Source organism: Salvelinus alpinus, chromosome 8, assembly GCF_045679555.1.
Source record: "Salvelinus alpinus chromosome 8, SLU_Salpinus.1, whole genome shotgun sequence".
Lineage (NCBI taxonomy): Eukaryota > Metazoa > Chordata > Actinopteri > Salmoniformes > Salmonidae > Salvelinus > Salvelinus alpinus.
The window spans coordinates 60,395,806-60,415,238 of NC_092093.1; positions in this window are offsets into that span (position 1 = coordinate 60,395,806).

The window sequence follows — 19,433 nt, forward strand, 5'->3', positions numbered from 1 at the left end:
CAGTCTCAACGTCAACATTGAAGAGGGCGACTCCGGGATGCTGACCTTCTAGACAGAGTTGCAAATAAAATGCCATATCTCAGACTGTCCAATAAAATAAAAGATTAAGATGGGCAAAAGAACACAGACACTGGACAGAGGAAGATTGGAAAAAAAGTGTTATGGACAGACAAATCTAAGTTTGAGGTGTTCAGATCACAAAGAAGAACATTCGTGAGATGCGGAAAAAATGAAAAGATGCTGGAGGTGTGGTTGATGCCATCTGTCAAGCATGGTGGAGGCAATATGATGGTCTGGGGGTGCTTTAGTGGTGGTGAAGTGGTCTGGGGGTACTTTAGTGGTGGTAAAGAAGGAACGCTATCACTCCATTTTGCATCGCAATGCCATACCCTGTGGACTGCGCTTAATTGGAGCCAATTTCCTCCTACAACAGGATAATGACCCAAAGCACAGCTCCAAACTACGCAATAACTATTTTGGGAAGAAACAGTCATCTGGTATCCTGTCTATAATGGAGTGGCTAGCAGAGTCACCGGATCTTAACCCTATTGAGCTGTTGTGGGAGCAGCTTGACCGTATGGTACGTAAAAAGTTCCTATCAAGCTAATCCAACTTGTGGGAGGTGCTTCAGGAAGCATGGGGTGAACTCTTTTCAGATTACCTTAACAAATTGACGTCTAGAACTCCAAAGGTCTGCAAGGCTGTAATTGCTGCAAATGGAGGATTCTTTGACGAAAGCAAAGTTTGAAGGACACAATTATTATTTCATTTAAAAATCATTATTTATGACCTTGTCAACGCCTTGACTATATTTTCTATTCATTTTTCAAATAATTTTATGTATGTTTTCATGGAAAACAAGGACATTTCTAAGTGACCCTACACTTTTGAACGGTAGTGTATGTATATATATACAGTTGAAATCGGAAGGTTACTGTACATACACTTAGGTTGGAGTCATTAAAACTAGTTTTTCAACCACTCCACAAATTTCTTGTTAACAAACTAGAGTTTTGATAAGTCGGTTAGGACATCTACTTTGTGCATGGCACAAGTCATTTTTCCAACAATTGTTTACAGACAGATTATTTCACTTATAATTCACAGTATCACAATTCCAGTGGGTCAGAAGTTTAAGTTGACTGTGCCTTTAAACAGCTTGGAAAATTTCAGAAAATGACGTCATGGCTTTAGAAGCTTCTGATAGGCTAATTGACATCATTTGAGTCAATTGGAGGTGTACCTGTGGATGTATTTCTAGGACTACCTTCAAACTCAGTGCCTCTTTGCTTGACATCATGGGAAAATCTAAAGAAATCAGCCAAGACCTCAGATAAAAATTGTAGACCTCCACAAGTCTGGTTCATCCTTGGGAGCAAATTCCAAATGCCTAAAGGTAACACGGTCATCTGTACAAACAATAGTACGCAAGTATAAACACCATTGGACCACACAGCCGTCATACTGCTCAGGAAGGAGATGCGTTCTGTCTCCTAGAGATGAACATACTTTGGTGCTAAAAGTGCAAATCAAGCCCAGAACAACAGCAATGGACCATGTGAAGATGCTGGAGGAAACAGGTACAAAAGTATCTATATCCACAGTAAAATGAGTCCTATATCGACATAACCTGAAAGGCCGCTCAGCAAGGAAGAAGCCACTGCTCCAAAACCGCCATAAAAAAGCCAGACTACAGTTTGAAACTGCACATGGGGACAATGATCGTACTTTTTGGAGCAATGTCCTCTGGTCTGATGAAACAAAAATAAATGACCATTGTTATGTTTGGAGGAAAAAGGGGGAGGCTTGCAAGCTTAAGAACACCATCCCAACCGTGAACCACAGGAGTGGCAGCATCATGTTGTGGGTGTGCTTTGCTGCAGGAGGGACTGGTGCACTTCACAAAATAGATAGCATCATGAGGAAATAAAATTATGTGGATATATTGAAGCAACATCTCAAGACATCAGTCAGGAAGATAAAGCTTGGTCGCAAATGGGTCTTCCAAATGGACAATGACCCCAAGCATACTTCCATAGTTGTGGCAAAATGACTTAAGGACAACACAGTCAAGGTATTGGAGTGGCCATCACAAAGCCCTCAATCCTACAGAAAATGTGTGGGCAGAACTGAAAAAGTGTGTGCGAGCAAGCAGGCCTACAAACCTGACTCAGTTACACCAGCTCTGTCAGAAGGAATGGGCCAAAATTCACACAACTTATTGTGGGAAACTTGTGTAAGGCTACCTGAAACGTTTGACCGAAGTTAAACAATTTAAAGGCAATGCTACCAAATACTAATTGAGTGTATATAAACTTCAGACCCACTGGGATTTTGATGAAAGAAATAAAAGCTGAAATATATCATTCTCTCTAATATTATTCTGACATTTCACATTCTTAAAATAAAGTGGTGATCCTAACTGACCTAAGACAGGGAATTTTTACTAGGATTAAATGTCAGGAATTATGAAAAACTGAGATGAATTGTATTTGGCTAAGGTATATGTAAACTTCCAACTTCAACTGTATATATCAAATGACAGTGTAAGGGTTAGGAGAACATCAGTCAGATGTCCTACTAAAGTTATACTACCCCAGAGATACAGCAGGATATAGAGTTATGTTCAAATGTTATTTCATTTAAAGTAGTGTTATGCATGTTCATGAACTTCATTTAAAACGCAGTTGTCGATGGTATACAGAGGGAGATTACATAAAATATTGTTTCATCCTCAGTGTATGGGGTATGTATTCGGTATGTATGGGTGTCTGAGCTGAATGTTTTTGATTATGCAGACAATCTGGAATTTTCATTACAGTAATGCTTTTTACAAAAAGTATGGTTGAAAATGGTCGGTGGCCGTACATACCCCATACATACACCATACATACACCATACATACCCCACAAGACATGCCACCAGTCTCTTCACAGTCCCCAAGTCCAAAACGAATTCCCGGCAACGCACATTATTATACAGAGCCATGATCGCATGAAACTCCCTTCCATCTCCATTACTCAAGCAAACAGCAAAATGACCTTTAAGAAAAAGGGGACTGTGAGGACACACACACACACACACACACACACACACACACACACACACACACACACACACACACACACACACACACACACACACACACACACACACACACACACACACACACACACACACACACACACACACACACACACACACACACACACACACACACTCAAACACACACATATTATTGGTCACACACTATTCTTTGTTTTGTTGTTGTTGTATTGTTTGTATAGTGTTATTTTTTACATTTGTGTGACCATCCTTGCCTATCAGTGTTTTGTTATTTATTTTTGTTGCCCCATGAAGATTAGCTACTGCTTCTGCAAAAGCTAATGGGGATCCGAATAAACCAATAACCCATTCACCCATGCTCTCCGCTGGCTGACAGTCTGCTATATGTTTATTTCTAACATATTGCTTTAGGCACTGACACCCAGATAAAAAACTTTGAAAATTAGTATTGTTATGATAAATGTTGTGGAATATAATATATTTTTCAAAAATGGTAAACAAATGAGGTGCACAGTTAATCTATCAATGTCAAAGTTCGAGCTAAGGTTTTACCCTTGTCCATAAACACTCCAACTGTAATCTGTACTCCAACTGTAAAATAAGGCAAATACTTGTATATTCTTCTACAACTGTTGTATTTACAGAAACAAAGCTGCACTTTTCCCAACCTTGCATAAACCCTCAAAAGGAAAACGGTGGCTAGAAAAAACTCACTAGAAAGGCAGGAATTTAGGAAGAAACCTAGAGAGGAACCCACTGAAAAACAGCTTCTATCTCCAAGCCATCAGACTGTTAAATAGTCATCACTAGCCGGCCCCCGCCCAGTACTCTGCCCTGGACTTAGTCACTGTTACTAGCCAGCTACCACCCGATACTCTACCCTACTCCTTAGTCACTGTTACTAGCCAGCTACCACCCGGTACTCTACCCTGGACTTAGTCACTGTTACTAGCCAGCTACCACCCGGTACTCTACCCTGCACCTTAGTCACTGTTACTAGCCAGCTACCACCCGGTACTCTACCCTGGACTTAGTCACTGTTACTAGCCAGCTACCACCCGGTACTCTACCCTGGACTTAGTCACTGTTACTAGCCAGCTACCACCCGGTACTCTACCCTGGACTTAGTCACTGTTACTAGCCAGCTACCACCCGGTACTCTACCCTGGACTTAGTCACTGTTACTAGCCAGCTACCACCCGGTACTCTACCCTGGACTTAGTCACTGTTACTAGCCAGCTACCACCCGGTACTCTACCCTGGACTTAGTCACTGTTACTAGCCAGCTACCACCCGGTACTCTACCCTGGACTTAGTCACTGTTACTAGTCAGCTACCACCCGGTACTCTACCCTGGACTTAGTCACTGTTACTAGTCAGCTACCACCCGGTACTCTACCCTGGACTTAGTCACTGTTACTAGCCAGCTACCACCCGGCACTCTACCCTGCACCTTAGAGACTGCTACCCTATGTACAGTACATACATACAGTATATATTTTTATATTCTGGACTCTGACATTGCTCGTTATGATATTTCTTTATTTGGGGGATTTGTGTGTATTGTTAGGTATCCTGCACTGTTGGAGCTAGAAGCATAACCATTTCGCTGCACCTGAGATAACATCTGCAAAATATGTGTACGCGACCAAAAAATGCTGATTTGATTTTGACAAATGTGAAAATCAGCAGTGACGTGTTTCATTTTGAGCCTTTCTTGCTGTCTGTCATTTAAAATGCAACTGTTTTTGCTAGGGCTCGTTCAGCTGAGGAAAAACTAATGAAAAATCAACACACACTGAGAAACAGCCAGAATGGGTTCATTTGAGTAATCCAAATCACAGAAGCCTCTGTACACAGTTTATTTCCTTGGCAGTGACAGATGAATTAGCCCTAGAACTGTGGATTTGAGTAATCCAAATCACAGAAGCCTCTGTACACAGTTTATTTCCTTGGCAGTGACAGATGAATTAGCCCTAGAACTGTGGATTTGAGTATTCCAAATCACAGAAGCCTCTGTACACAGTTTATTTCCCTAGGCAGTGACAGATGAATCAGCCCTAGAACTGTGGATTTGAGTAATCCAAATCACAGAAGCCTCTGTACACAGTTTATTTCCCTAGGCAGTGACAGATGAATCAGCCCTAGAACTGTGGATTTGAGTAATCCAAATCACAGAAGCCTCTGTACACAGTTTATTTCCCTAGGCAGTGACAGATGAATCAGCCCTAGAACTGTGGATTTGAGTAATCCAAATCACAGAAGCCTCTGTACACAGTTTATTTCCCTAGGCAGTGACAGATGAATCAGCCCTAGAACTGTGGATTTGAGTAATCCAAATCACAGAAGCCTCTGTATACAGTTTATTTCCCTAGGCAGTGACAGATGGATCAGCCCTAGAACTGTGGATTTTAGTACCAAGTGAAACTTTGTGGTAATAATATGACACCCATTTTCCGCCACACAGTTGTTTGATAGTTTTATAGCTTGGTACCTCCCTCATTGGAAATTGTAGAAAGGTTTCATTATGTGACATTAAATCCATAGAGAAATATTGGCATGGCCAACTTACAGTAATATCATAAGAATAAGTTAATTCAAAGTCCGTTCCGCACAGATATACTACCGTTCAAAAATTTGGGGTCACTTGGAAATGTCCTATTTTTTTAAAAGAAAAGCACATATTTTTTGCTCATTAAAATAACATCAAATTGATCAGAAATACAGTGTAGACATTGTTAATGTTGTAAATGACTATTGTAGCTGGAAACGGCTGATTTTGAATGGAATATCTACGTAGGTGCACAGAGGCCCATTATCAGCAACCGTCACTCCTGTGTTCCAATGACACGTTGCGTTAGCTAATCCAAGTTGATCATTTTAAAAGGCTAATTAATCATTAGAAAACTATTTAGCAATTATGTTAGCACAGCTGAAAACTGTTGTTCTGATTAAATAAGCAATAAAACTGGCCTTCTTTAGACTAGTTGAGTATCTGGAGCATCAGCATTTGTGGGTTCGATGACAGGCTGAAAATGTCCAGAAAAAAAGTACTTTCTTCTGAAACTCGTTCGTCTGTTCTGGTTCTGAGAAATGAAGGCTATTCCATGTGAGAAATTACCAAGAAACTGAAGATCTCGTACAACGCTTCACAAGTCCTCAAATGGCAGCTTCATTAAATAGTGCTCGCAAAACACTAGTCTCAACATCAACAGTGAAGAGGCGACTACGAGATGCTGGCATTCTAGGCAGTTACAAATAAAAAGCCATATCTCAGCTTGGCAAATAACAATAAAAGATTAAGATGGGCAAAAGAACACAGACACTGGACAGAGGAACTCTGCCTAGAAGGCCAGCATCCCGGAGACGCCTCTTCACTGTTGATGTTGAGACTGGTGTTTTGCGGGTACTATTTAATGAAGCTGCCAGTTGAGGACTTGTGAGGCGTCTTTTTCTTAAACTAGACACTCTAATGTACTTGTTCTCTTGCTCAGTTGTGCACCGGGGCCTCCAGCTCCTCTTTCTATTCTGGTTAAAGCCAGATTGCGCTGTTCTGTGAAGGGAGTAGGACACAGCGTTGTATGAGATCTTCAGTTTCTTGGCAATTTCTCGCATGGAATAGCCTTCATTTCTCAGAACAAGAATAGACTGATGAGTTTCAGAGGAAAGGTCTTTGTTTCTAACCATTTTGAGCCTGTAATCGAACCCACAAATGCCGATGCTCCAGATAACCAGCTAGTCTAAAGAAGGCCAGTTTTATGGCTTCTTTAATCAGAACAACAGTTTTCAGCTGTGCTAACATAATTGCAAAAAGGGTTTTCTAATGATCGATTACAAATACCTACGTGTCTGGTTAGACTGTAAACTCTCCTTCCAGACTCACATTAAGCATCTCCAATCCAAAATGAAATCTAGAATCGGCTTCCTATTTCGCAACTAAGCCTCCTTCACTCATACCGCCTAACATACAAAACTGACTATCCTACCGATCCTTGACTTCGGCGATGTCATTTACAAAATAGCCCCCAACACTCTACTCAGCAAATTGGATTTAGTCTATCACAGTGCCATCTGTTTTATCATCAAAGCCCCATATACTACCCACCACTGCAACCTGTATGCTCTCGTTGGCTGGCCCTCACTACATATCCGTTGCCAAACCCACTGGCTCCAGGTCATATATAAGTCTTTGCTAGGTAAAGCCCCGCCTTATCTCAGCTCACTGGTCACCATAGCAACACCCACCCGTAGCTCGCGCTCCAGCAGGTATATTGCACTGGTTATCCCCAAAGCCAACACTTCCTTTGGCCGCCTTTTGTTCCAGTTCTCTGCTGCCAATGACTGGAACGAATTGCAAAAATCTCTGAAGCTGGAGTCTTATATCTCCCTCTCTAACTTTAAGCATCAGCTGTCTGAGCAGCTTACTGATCACTGTACCTGTACACAGCCACTCTGTAAATAGCACATCCGACTACCTCATCCCCATATTATTACTTACCCTCTTGCTCTTTTGCACCCCAGTATCTCTACTTGCACATTCATCATCTGCATCTATCACTCCAGTATTAATGCTAAATTGTAATTATTTTCGCTGCTAGGGCCTATTTATGCCTACCTCCCTAATCTTCTACATTTGCACACACTGTACATAGATTTTTTTGTTTTTCTTTTCTTTTGTGTTATTGACTGTACATTTGTTTATGTGTAACTCTGTTGTTGTTTTTGTCGCACTGCTTTGCTTTATCTTGGCCAGTTCGCAGTTGTAAATGAGAACTTGATCTCAATTGGCCTACCTGGTTAAATTAAGGTGAAAAAAAAAAAAAATGCTAACACAACATGCCATTGGAACACAGGAGTCATGGTTGCTGATAATGAGCCTCTGTACGCCTATGTAGATATTCCATAAATTCCATTTACAACATTAACAATGTCTACACTGTATTTCTGATCAATTTGATGTTATTTTGATGGACAACATTTTTTGCTTTTCTTTAAAAAACAAGGAAATGTCTAAGTGACCCCAAACTTTTGAACGGTAGTGTAAGTGCTTTGTAACATAAAATATGTATTTGTGTCAGGGGCGCAACTTTCACTGCATCAGATGACCTGGCCTCCACAACCTCAACCAAATTGAGATGGTTTGGGATGAGTCGGATCGCAGAGTGAAGGAAAAGCAGCCAACAAGTGCTCAGCATATGTGGGAACTCCTTCAAGACTGTTGGAAAAGCATTCCAGGTGAAGCGAATGTCAAGAGTGTGCAAAGCTGTCATCAAGGCAAACCTTGGCTATTTGAAGAATCTCAAATACAAAATATTTTTTGATTTGTTTAACACTTTTTTGGATACTAAATGATTCCATATGTGCTATGTCATAGTTTTGATGTCTTCACTATTATTCTACAATGTAGAAAATAGTAAAAAATTAAGAAAAACCCTTGAATGAGTAGGTGTTCTAAAACTTTGGACCGGTAGTGTAGGTAGGAGTAAGTGGCTAGGCAATCAGGATAGAAAATAAACAGAGTAGCAGCAGCATATGTGAAGAGTGTCAAAGTGTGTGTGTGTGTGTGTGTGTGTGTGTGTGTCGTCAATATATGCATGTCAATATGCATGTTTGTGTGTGTTTTGTGTGTTTGAGCGTATGTAGTGTGTGTGTTGGAGTGTCAGTGTAAGTATGTGTGTGTGTGTGGGTAGAGTCCAGTGAGTGTGCATAGAGTCAGTGTAAGTATGTAGTGTGTGTGTTGGAGTGTCAGTGTAAGTATGTGTGTGTGTGTTGGAGTGTCAGTGTAAGTATGTGTGTGTGTGTGTGGGTAGAGTCCAGTGAGTGTGCATAGAGTCAGTGTAAGTATGTGTGTGTGTGTGTGTGTGTGTGGGTAGAGTCCAGTGAGTGTGCATAGAGTCAGTGTAAGTATGTGTGTGTGTGTGTGTGGGTAGAGTCCAGTGAGTGTGCATAGAGTCAGTGTAAGTATGTGTGTGTGTGTGTGTGTGTGGGTAGAGTCCAGTGAGTGTGCATAGAGTCAGTGTAAGTATGTGTGTGTGTGTGGGTAGAGTCCAGTGAGTGTGCATAGAGTCAGTGTAAGTATGTGTGTGTGTGTGTGTGTGTGTGTGTGTGGGTAGAGTCCAGTGAGTGTGCATAGAGTCAGTGTAAGTATGTGTGTGTGTGTGGGTAGAGTCCAGTGAGTGTGCATAGAGTCAGTGTAAGTATGTGTGTGTGTGTGTGTGGGTAGAGTCCAGTGAGTGTGCATAGAGTCAGTGTAAGTATGTGTGTGTGTGTGGGTAGAGTCCAGTGAGTGTGCATAGAGTCAGTGTAAGTATGTGTGTGTGTGTGTGGGTAGAGTCCAGTGAGTGTGCATAGAGTCAGTGTAAGTATGTGTGTGTGTGTGGGTAGAGTCCAGTGAGTGTGCATAGAGTCAGTGTAAGTATGTGTGTGTGTGTGGGTAGAGTCCAGTGAGTGTGCATAGAGTCAGTGTAAGTATGTGTGTGTGTGTGGGTAGAGTCCAGTGAGTGTGCATAGAGTCAGTGTAAGTATGTGTGTGTGTGTGGGTAGAGTCCAGTGAGTGTGCATAGAGTCAGTGCAAGTGAGTTAGTGTAAAAAAAAAGGATCAATGTAAATAGTCCGGGTAGCCATTGGTTTAACTGTTCAGCAGTTGGCTTGAGGGTAGAAGCTGTTCAGGAGCCTTTTGATCCCAGACTATGCTCTCCGGTACCACTTTCCGTGCGGTTGGATGGCAGGGATCTTGACCCCAGTGATGCACTCCAGTGGCTCGCCGTGTTTGTGACCTCAATTTCTCAGTTCACTTCAGCTGTACTATTGATTAAACGGAGGCCTTCAGAGGGTGGGAAGCTGAGTACAGCTGCATGTCTTTCATTGTTTACATTGCCTGTATGTTTCTCGCCGTACCCTGACACTTCTTTCATATTGATCGCCATCTCTGTCTCAAATGGATGTAGGACAGTGAAGCTCTTACCCTGATCTTTCGGTGCCAGCTCCCAGTAGCTCAGCACACAGTGTATTTAGTTCTAGCCCATCCAGGGCCACGAAGGTTGAAGGTGACATGGCTGTTGTGTGTGTGTTTCAAGGAACGTGCAATGAGGAAATATAGCAGAATATATGATAGTCTGCTACTGTACTTTTCAGGGCCCCATTGCATAACCAGTTCAGTACAGTAATGGATGTTATAGGGTACATCGTTATAGGGGCAATCTGGGACTCCAACAACAACAAAGCGGCCACCCCACCACTTTTTTTAGTAGAGCAATGGTTGCTTATAAAACATTTTTGGGGTTTGGATTTTTTAACAGTGCACAATTTAAACAATCTGCAATTGAACATATGTAGTTGTATGTAGTTGTATATTTAGTTGTGTGTACATCGTGTAACATGTTATTCTTGGGTACAAGGACTGTATAGCTGCCTGATATGTGGTTTAGCAAATAAGCACAACGTTTCTGCACTCTGATCCAGCACTTTGATTCACTCATCAGTCCCTCTGGCTAGGATTGATGAAGCCTGTATTTCGACTATTTTAATAGCATTAATAGCTCTGTTCCTTGGGGGAAAGTGACATAGAAATTCTCAGACTTGTTCTTGTGAAGTATACTATTATTGTTTGAGTTCCTAGTCTTCTATTGATTTCCAGGTTCTCATCTAATCAACAATTATTCCGCTGCCGCATGCTTTTGTAGAAATCTCAAAACGCTTGTTAGAGTGTTTCTCTCAGGAAATGGGTTCTTACATTTTTCACATTTCAATTTCGCTGTTTCTGTGTACATACAACATGCTAGATGTGGTTCTGTGTATTTCATAACCCCAAATGTCTGGTAACCTAACTTTTAAATAAGAATTGAGACCAGCGTGTTTTTTCTTGATTGATTAAATCTTCTGGATACCTTTTGTATAAGCAGTATTCATCACCTCAATAACAATTCCAACAATATATATATGTATATATGTATATATATATATATATATGTATATATATACAGTGGGGCAAAAAAGTATTTAGTCAGCCATCAATTGTGCAAGTTCTCCCACTTAAAAAGATGAGAGAGGCCTGTAATTTTCATCATAGGTACACTTCAACTATGACAGACAAAATGAGAAAAAAAATCCAGAAAATCACATTGTAGGATTTTTTATGAATTTATTTGCAAATTATGGTGGAAAATAAGTATTTGGTCAATAACAAAAGTTTATCTCAATACTTTGTTATATACCCTTTGTTGGCAATGACAGAGGTCAAACGTTTTCTGTAAGTCTTCACAAGGTTTTCACACACTGTTGCTGGTATTTTGGCCCATTCCTCCATGCAGATCTCCTCTAGAGCAGTGATGTTTTGGGGCTGTTGCTGGGCAACACGTACTTTCAACTCCCTCCAAAGATTTTCTATGGGGTTGAGATCTGGAGACTGGCTAGGCCACTCCAGGACCTTGAAATGCTTCTTACGAAGCCACTCCTTCGTTGCCCGGGCGGTGTGTTTGGGATCATTGTCATGCTGAAAGACCCAGCCACGTTTCATCTTCAATGCCCTTGCTGATGGAAGGAGGTTTTCACTCAAAATCTCACGATACATGGCCCCATTCATTCTTTCCTTTACACGGATCAGTCGTCCTGGTCCCTTTGCAGCCCCAAAGCATGATGTTTCCACCCCCATGCTTCACAGTAGGTATGGTGTTCTTTGGATGCAACTCAGCATTCTTTGTACTCCAAACACGACGAGTTGAGTTTTTACCAAAAAGTTATATTTTGGTTTCATCTGACCATATGACATTCTCCCAATCTTCTTCTGGATCATCCAAATGCTCTCTAGCAAACTTCAGACGGGCCTGGACATGTACTGGCTTAAGCAGGGGGACACGTCTGGCACTGCAGGATTTGAGTCCCTGGCGGCGTAGTGTGTTACTGATGGTAGGCTTTGTTACTTTGGTCCCAGCTCTCTGCAGGTCATTCACTAGGTCCCCCCGTATTTTTGCTCACCGTTCTTGTGATCATTTTGTGAGATCTTGCGTGGAGCCCCAGATCGAGGGAGATTATCAGTGGTCTTGTATGTCTTCCATTTCCTAATAATTGCTCCCACAGTTGATTTCTTCAAACCAAGCTGCTTACCTATTGCAGATTCAGTCTTCCCAGCCTGGTGCAGGTCTACAATTTTGTTTCTGGTGTCCTTTGACAGCTCTTTGGTCTTGGCCATAGTGGAGTTTGGAGTGTGACTGTTTGAGGTTGTGGACAGGTGTCTTTTATACTGATAACAAGTTCAAACAGGTGCCATTAATACAGGTAACGAGTGGAGGACAGAGGAGCCTCTTAAAGAATAAGTTACAGGTCTGTGAGAGCCAGAAATCTTGCTTGTTTGTAGGTGACCAAATATTTATTTTCCACCATAATTTGCAAATAAATTCATAAAAAATCCTACAATGTGATTTTCTGGATGTTTTTTTCTCATTTTGTCTGTCATAGTTGAAGTGTACCTATGATGAAAATTACAGGCCTCTCTCATCTTTTTAAGTGGGAGAACTTGCACAATTGGTGGCTGACTAAATACTTTTTTGCCCCACTGTACATATATATATACATATTTAACTGTACAATTTAAAATATGGTTAACACTTTATTTGAAGAACTTTAAAACACATTCATAATCCATACACAATGCATTCATAAGCAGTACATAATAATTTCATAAACGCTTCTTTCAGTGACGACAAAACAAGTGTTTTCGTTCAAGGGGAACCTAGCTGCAGCTATGAGTTGATCAATAAAACATAGTTACCGACAACTTATTCTGCAGAGTGCTAAATGTTTGCAACACTTGTAAGTTGACGAGCGCAAGAGCACCAAGTCCTTGGAGCAGCCCAAGGTGGCATTATAATGCAGGTCCTTGAGGACTGTGAGGGGCTAGTCCATCATGATAGGAATAGTGTGCTCTGCCTACAGGGCTGAAGTGGGACCATGGGAAATTGCATTGGCGCTTTTTACAGCCTGCGACGATAGTTCAATTTGCCCCATCACCTGCTGGGGGGGGAATGAATTCCGTTGGGATAACAAGTTCTGAAAAGAGCCATTTAGCTTGGAGTTTATTTTATTTGGCTCTCCCAAAGAAACCACGCACCTTGAAGAGACCTTGATAAAGCTCTCTCGCTCTCTCTCTCGCTCTCTCTCGCTCTCTCTCTCTCTCGCTCTCTCTCTCTCGCAGAACTGATAAGGAATCCAAATACCAACTGATCTTCTCATCTTTTAGGGAAAAGATGAAACAGACTGTAGGGTTGGGCAAAAGCTCAATGCAGGTGTTTGTTTGAGGTGTGGTTTGCATATTGAATTTCAATTTTTGCATTCTTGGTGTACACTTTGAATCACAGATGCCAGATCTCAAAAGTGATATTTTTTTAGCTTGTTGTCTAAGAAAGGGGATGGGCAGTGTGTGCAAAGACATGGAGGAGTAGTAGCCAAATTATTCATAGTGAGAGCTTGTCCGTGAATAATGCATCCTGTCCTACTGCACATCTGAGAGGAAATATATATTAACAGTACACAGCATGAATGTCCATCTTAAAGCCACAATCTGTAATTCCAACAGCCTGACCCTATACCACCTTGTTTGGTAAGATGAGGAATGGGGATGGGAAAATGTAACTATGTGTAATGTGTATGCTGGGAATTGGAAAGCAAGTACAAGGAGTGCAAATTTGATCATAAATAGAACATAGTACAAAACAAGAAACACGATAAGTGTACAGACATGAAACAGAAACAGAGTCAATAACGCCTGGGGAATGAACCAAGGGGAGTGACAGATATAGGGGAGGTAATCAGGAAGGTGATGGAGTCCAGGTGAGTGTCATGAGGTGCAGGTGCGTGTAACGATTGTGTCAGGTGTGCGTAATTATGAAACAACTGGCGACGTCGAGCACCGGAGAGAGGGAGCGTGAGTAAACATGACACTATGAGATTGGGGAAAAGTGGTCTGCAGAAGTATAGAGCGGGCCAGGGTGTCACGATCGTTTGCATAAACGGACCAAGGCGCAGCGTGAGTATAGTTCCACATCTTTTAATGAATAAGTGAAACTGGAAACAAAATAACAAAATTTACAAAGACACGTGACTACGTAGTGCTCAAACACACTATACAATATCCCATAACCCACAGGTGGAAAAATGCAACTTAAGTATGATCCCCAATTAGAGACAACGATTACCAGCTGCCTCTAATTGGGAATCATACACAAACCCCAACATAGAAAATTAAACCTAGAACCCCACATAGAAATAACAAACTAGACTAAAACCCCTAGTCACGCCCTGACCTACTCTAGAAAATACAGGCTTTCTATGGTCAGGACGTGACACAGGGGTCTATTTATGTGTGAGTACTCTTATGAAAACACGTACTGCTGGTTCCAGCCTCGTACCCACCACCTTCATCTTTCAATTCACATACTTGATGAGTCAAGACTAAAGCTGATGGTGTGAGCTTGTATGTTGTTAAACAATCAAACCCACCATATAAATAAAGAAAAATGACCAGCAACATTTCCAAATAAATGGGGGAACCAAATGTAAATATCCATGTCAAATTATGTGGAGATTTCTTTAGAAAATCAATTTAATATGTAAAAGCACAAGGTCAGGAACTCGGGATGATAAGCAACCTTGCAGTAGACTTAATTATCTCTATCTGTAATGATAATGTCTTTGATTTCAGTTCATTCTCCATTTGGCTGTAAGGGCTCTAAGGGCCTACTTGGTTGTTAGTTGCCGAAACAGAGAGGGTGATAACATCGATGGACTGGAACTTAATCGGGTGAACTGCACATGGTATAGCAGGGGATGTGAAGATGACTGTATGAATCAGAAGTATTAGAATACCAGTGTCATATAATGCTACATGTATAAAGCTGCATGTTATATAATGCTACAGGTATAATGCTACATGTAATATAATGCTACAGGTATAATGCTACATTTAATATAATGCTACATGTATAATGTACACTAACAGTCAAAAGATTGGACACACCTACCCATTCAAGGGTTTTTCTTTATATTTTACTATTTTCTACATTGTAGAATAATAGTGAAAACATCAAAACTATGAAATAGCGCATGGAATCATGTAGTAACCAAAAAAGAGTATTAAGAAATATAGATTTTAGATTTTAGATTCTTCAAAGTAGCCACCCATTGCGTTGATGACAGCTTTGCACACTATTGGCATTCTCTCAATCAGCTTCACCTGGAATGCTTCTCCAACAGTCTTGAAAGACTCCCAAACCATCTCGATTGGGTTGAAGCCGGGTGATTTTGGAGGCCAGGTCATCTGATGCAGCACTCCATCACTCTCCTTCTTGGTCAAATAGCCCTTACACAGCCTGGAGGTGTGTTGGAACATTTTCCTGTTGAAGAACAAATGATAGTCCCACAAAGATGGGATGCATAATGCTGTGGTAGCCATGCTGTTTAAGTGTGCCTTGAATTCTAAATAAATCACAGACAGTGTCACCATTAAAACTTCTTTGGGATAGGGGGCAGCATTTTCACTTTTGGATGAATAGCGTGCCCAGAGTAAACTGCCTCCTACTCAGTCCCAGATGCTAATATATGCATGTTATTAGTATATTTGGATAGAAAACACTCTTAAGTTTTTAAAACTGTTTGAATGATGTCTGTGACTATAACAGAACTCATATGGCAGGCAAAAACCTGAGAAAAATTTCAAACAGGAAATGGGAAATCTGAGGTTTGTAGTTTTTGAACTCAGCCCCTATCGAATACAAAGTGGGATATGGGTTATTTTGCACTTCCTAAGGCTTCCACTAGATGTCAACGGCCTTTAGAACGTTGTTTCAGGCTGTTACCGTGAAGGGTGGCCGGATGAGAGCTGTTTGACTAAGGGATCTGGCAGCAGCCTCATTCTCAGTCATGCGCATATCACATGAGAGGTAGCTCTCGTTCCATTGCTTTTCTACAGACAATGGAATTCTTCGGTTGGAATATTATTGAACATTTATGATAAAAACATCCTAAAGATTGATTCTATACTTAGTTTGATAAGTTTCTACGACCTGTAATATAACTTTTTGAACTTTTCGTCGGACTGGACCTGAAGGTGCATTTGGATTTGTTTACCAAACGCCCTAACAAAAGAAGCTCTTTGGACATAATTGATGGACTTTACGGAACAAATCAAACATTTATTGTCGAACTGGGATTCCTGGGAGTGCATTCTGATGAAGATCATCAAAGGTAAGTGAATATTTATAATACTATTTCTGACTAATGTTGACGGCGCAACATGGCGGATATTTCTTTTGGCTGTTTTGGGCTCTGAGCGCCGTACTCAGATTATGCTTTTTACGTAAAGTTTTTTTTAAATCTGACACAGCGGTTGCATTAAGGAGAAGTCTATCTATATTTCCATGTATAACACATGTATTTTCATCAACATTTATAATGAGTATTTCTGTAAATTCATCTGGCTCTCTGCAAATTCACTGCATGTTTTGGAACTTCTGAACGTAACACGCCAATGTAAAATCAGATTTTTGGATATAAATATAAACTTTACCGAACAAAACATACATGTATTGTGTAACATGAAGTCCTATGAGTGTCATCTGATGAAGATCATCAAAGGTTAGTGATTCATTTTATCTCTATTTGTGCTTTTTGTGACTCCTCTCTTTAGCGGGAAAAAATGGCTGGGTTTTTCTGTGGTGACCTAACATAATCGTTTGTGGAGTTTTCGCTGTAAAGCATTTTTGAAATCAGACACTGTGGCTGGACTAACAAGAATTGTATCTTTAAAATTGTTCCCAATACTTATATGTTTGAGAAATTTGATTTATGAGTTTTCTGTTGATTTGTATTTGGCGCCCTGCAATTTCATTGGCTGTTGGCGAGGGGTTCCGCTAGCGGAACGGGGTTAAAGCACCCCCACACCATCACACCTCCTTCCCCATGCTTCACGGTGGGAACCACACATGCGGAGATCATCCGTTCACCTACTTTGAGTCTCACAAACACATGGCGGTTGGAACCAAAAATCTCAAAGTTGGACTCATCAGACCAAAGGACAGATTTCCACCAGCTTAATGTCCAATATGGACTTGGTCTTTTACCAAATAGGGCTATCTTCTGAATACCACCCCCACCTTGTCACAACACAACTGATTGGCTGAAATGCATTAAGAAGGAAAGAAATTCACTTGTAACAAGGCATGTCATGGTAATTTCCTGTATTACTAAATGAGGAGAGTTTACAAACCACACACAAGTCAGAGTTATATTTTAAACTTCATCTTTAATTATATGAGCTTCACCATAGCCCTTTGACTCTCAGATCAATTCAGTGTCTATAAATGAATTCTGAGAGTGCTTACAAAAGAATACTTAGTATCTTTTATAGCCAAGATACACCCCTCTCAACTCACATGACGAACCACAGATCTTAGGAACTTCACAAAGGGCCTTTTACTTGAGAGAGAGGAGTATCCCATAGCCAGATAGCATTAGCTATAAATTATCGTTCAGTTTGCTCTGTAAGACAAGGTTCTACTCTCGTTCTTGGTACTTCATAGTACCAAAACATTACCTCATCCAATGGCATATATATCAATTGTCAACTTTAGATACTCCCATCTCAAATACACCCCACCCCTGGACAAGCTCACTGAGGGGAGTGACTTGTGCACAGACATTGTGGAGCCAAGAGATAATTGGTTCCCCCTTAATCATCCCTTCACATGGTTTAACAGATACATTCACATATGAAGACAATGTTCCATTTTGTTCACATATGAAGACAATGTTCCATTCTGATATTCTGCATATTACCAGACATGTAAAAGACAAGCCTGACCTCTCCCCTCCCCTCTCCCCTCTCTGGGCCCCAAGTGACTTTTCCCTAGAGAAGAAAGGATAAATTCAACTGCCGACAGTATAGTCCAAAAAGAGACATTCTAATGACAAGTATCTCACATAAGCATATTATGAAAGTAAATAAAACATCTTATTTATGTATGTTACCTAATTCTGATTCAGCTACGACAGGCACACCTGTTAATTTAAATGCATTCCATACCTCACGAAGCTGGTTGAGAGAATGCCAAGAGTGTGCAAAGCTGTCATCAAGGCAAAGGGTGGCTACTTTGAAGAATCTCAAATATAAAATATTTTTAACACTTTTTTGCTTACTACATGATTCCATATGTGTTATTTCATTGTTTTGATGTCTTCACTATTATTCTACAATGTAGAACATAGTAAAAATAAAGAAAACTCCTGGAATGATTAGGTGTGTCCAAACTTTTGACTGGTAATGTACATCTGAAACCCGTATCAGATGTGTCTTCAGGTTGAATGTTCATAAGCCACATTAGCGCACCCATCATCATGTTTCAGGTGTCGAGTTGTTCTACTGATGTGGGTCACAGTAAGAAACTACATTAGCTCTACATTATGTTACCTCCACAGTGATCTTCAAAGCTTGTAATTACATACCTCAAAGGTCTAACTGCTTTGTCTTTCTGTGGTAACTAAAAGTGACATGTAAATTACATTTCTCAATTATTGCATTCGGTCTCAATTATGTTGAACGCTCTCAAGTCCCACGGCATGGTTTATATAAGATATATCCTACTACTGTATGTAAACATTGTTATTGAAATGTTGATGTTGTATGCATTATTCCCCATTTGATAGTTAACAAATATCTTAATGTGAGCCAACAACATTTTTTATAATAATAATAATGTCAGCCAAAAAGATCAGATCTTTTAACTTTAGTGCGACTTACAATTAGTGGATTCATCTTAATTAAGATAGCTGGGTGAGACGACCACATATCACAGCCGTAGCAAGTACATTTTCCCTCAATAAAGTAGTTATCAGCAACGAAGATACCATTTAAGGAATCATATAAGATACTCTTTGAAGAGGTAGGGTTTCAGATGTTTTGGGAAGATGGGCAGGGACTCTGCTGTCCTAGCTTCAGGGGGAAGCTGGTTCCACCATTGGGATGCCAGGACAGAGAAAAGCTTTGACTGGGCTGAGCGGGAGCTGATCCCCCATAGGGGTGGGACGGCCAACAGACCAGAGGTGGCAAAATGGAGTGCTGGTGTTGGGGTGTAGGGTTTGAGCATAGCCTGAAGGTAGGTAGGGGCAGTTCCCCTTGCTATTTCGACTGCAAGCACCATGGTCTTGTAATGGATGTGAGCTTCGACTGGAAGACAAGCAGGGAGCCTAGCCAGTAGTCCAGACGGGAGATGACAAGTGACTAGATTGGGACCTGTGCCGCTTCCTGTGTGAGGAAGAGTCGCACTCTACGAATGTTGTAGAGCATGAACCTGCAGGAGCGTGTCACTGCGTTGATGTTT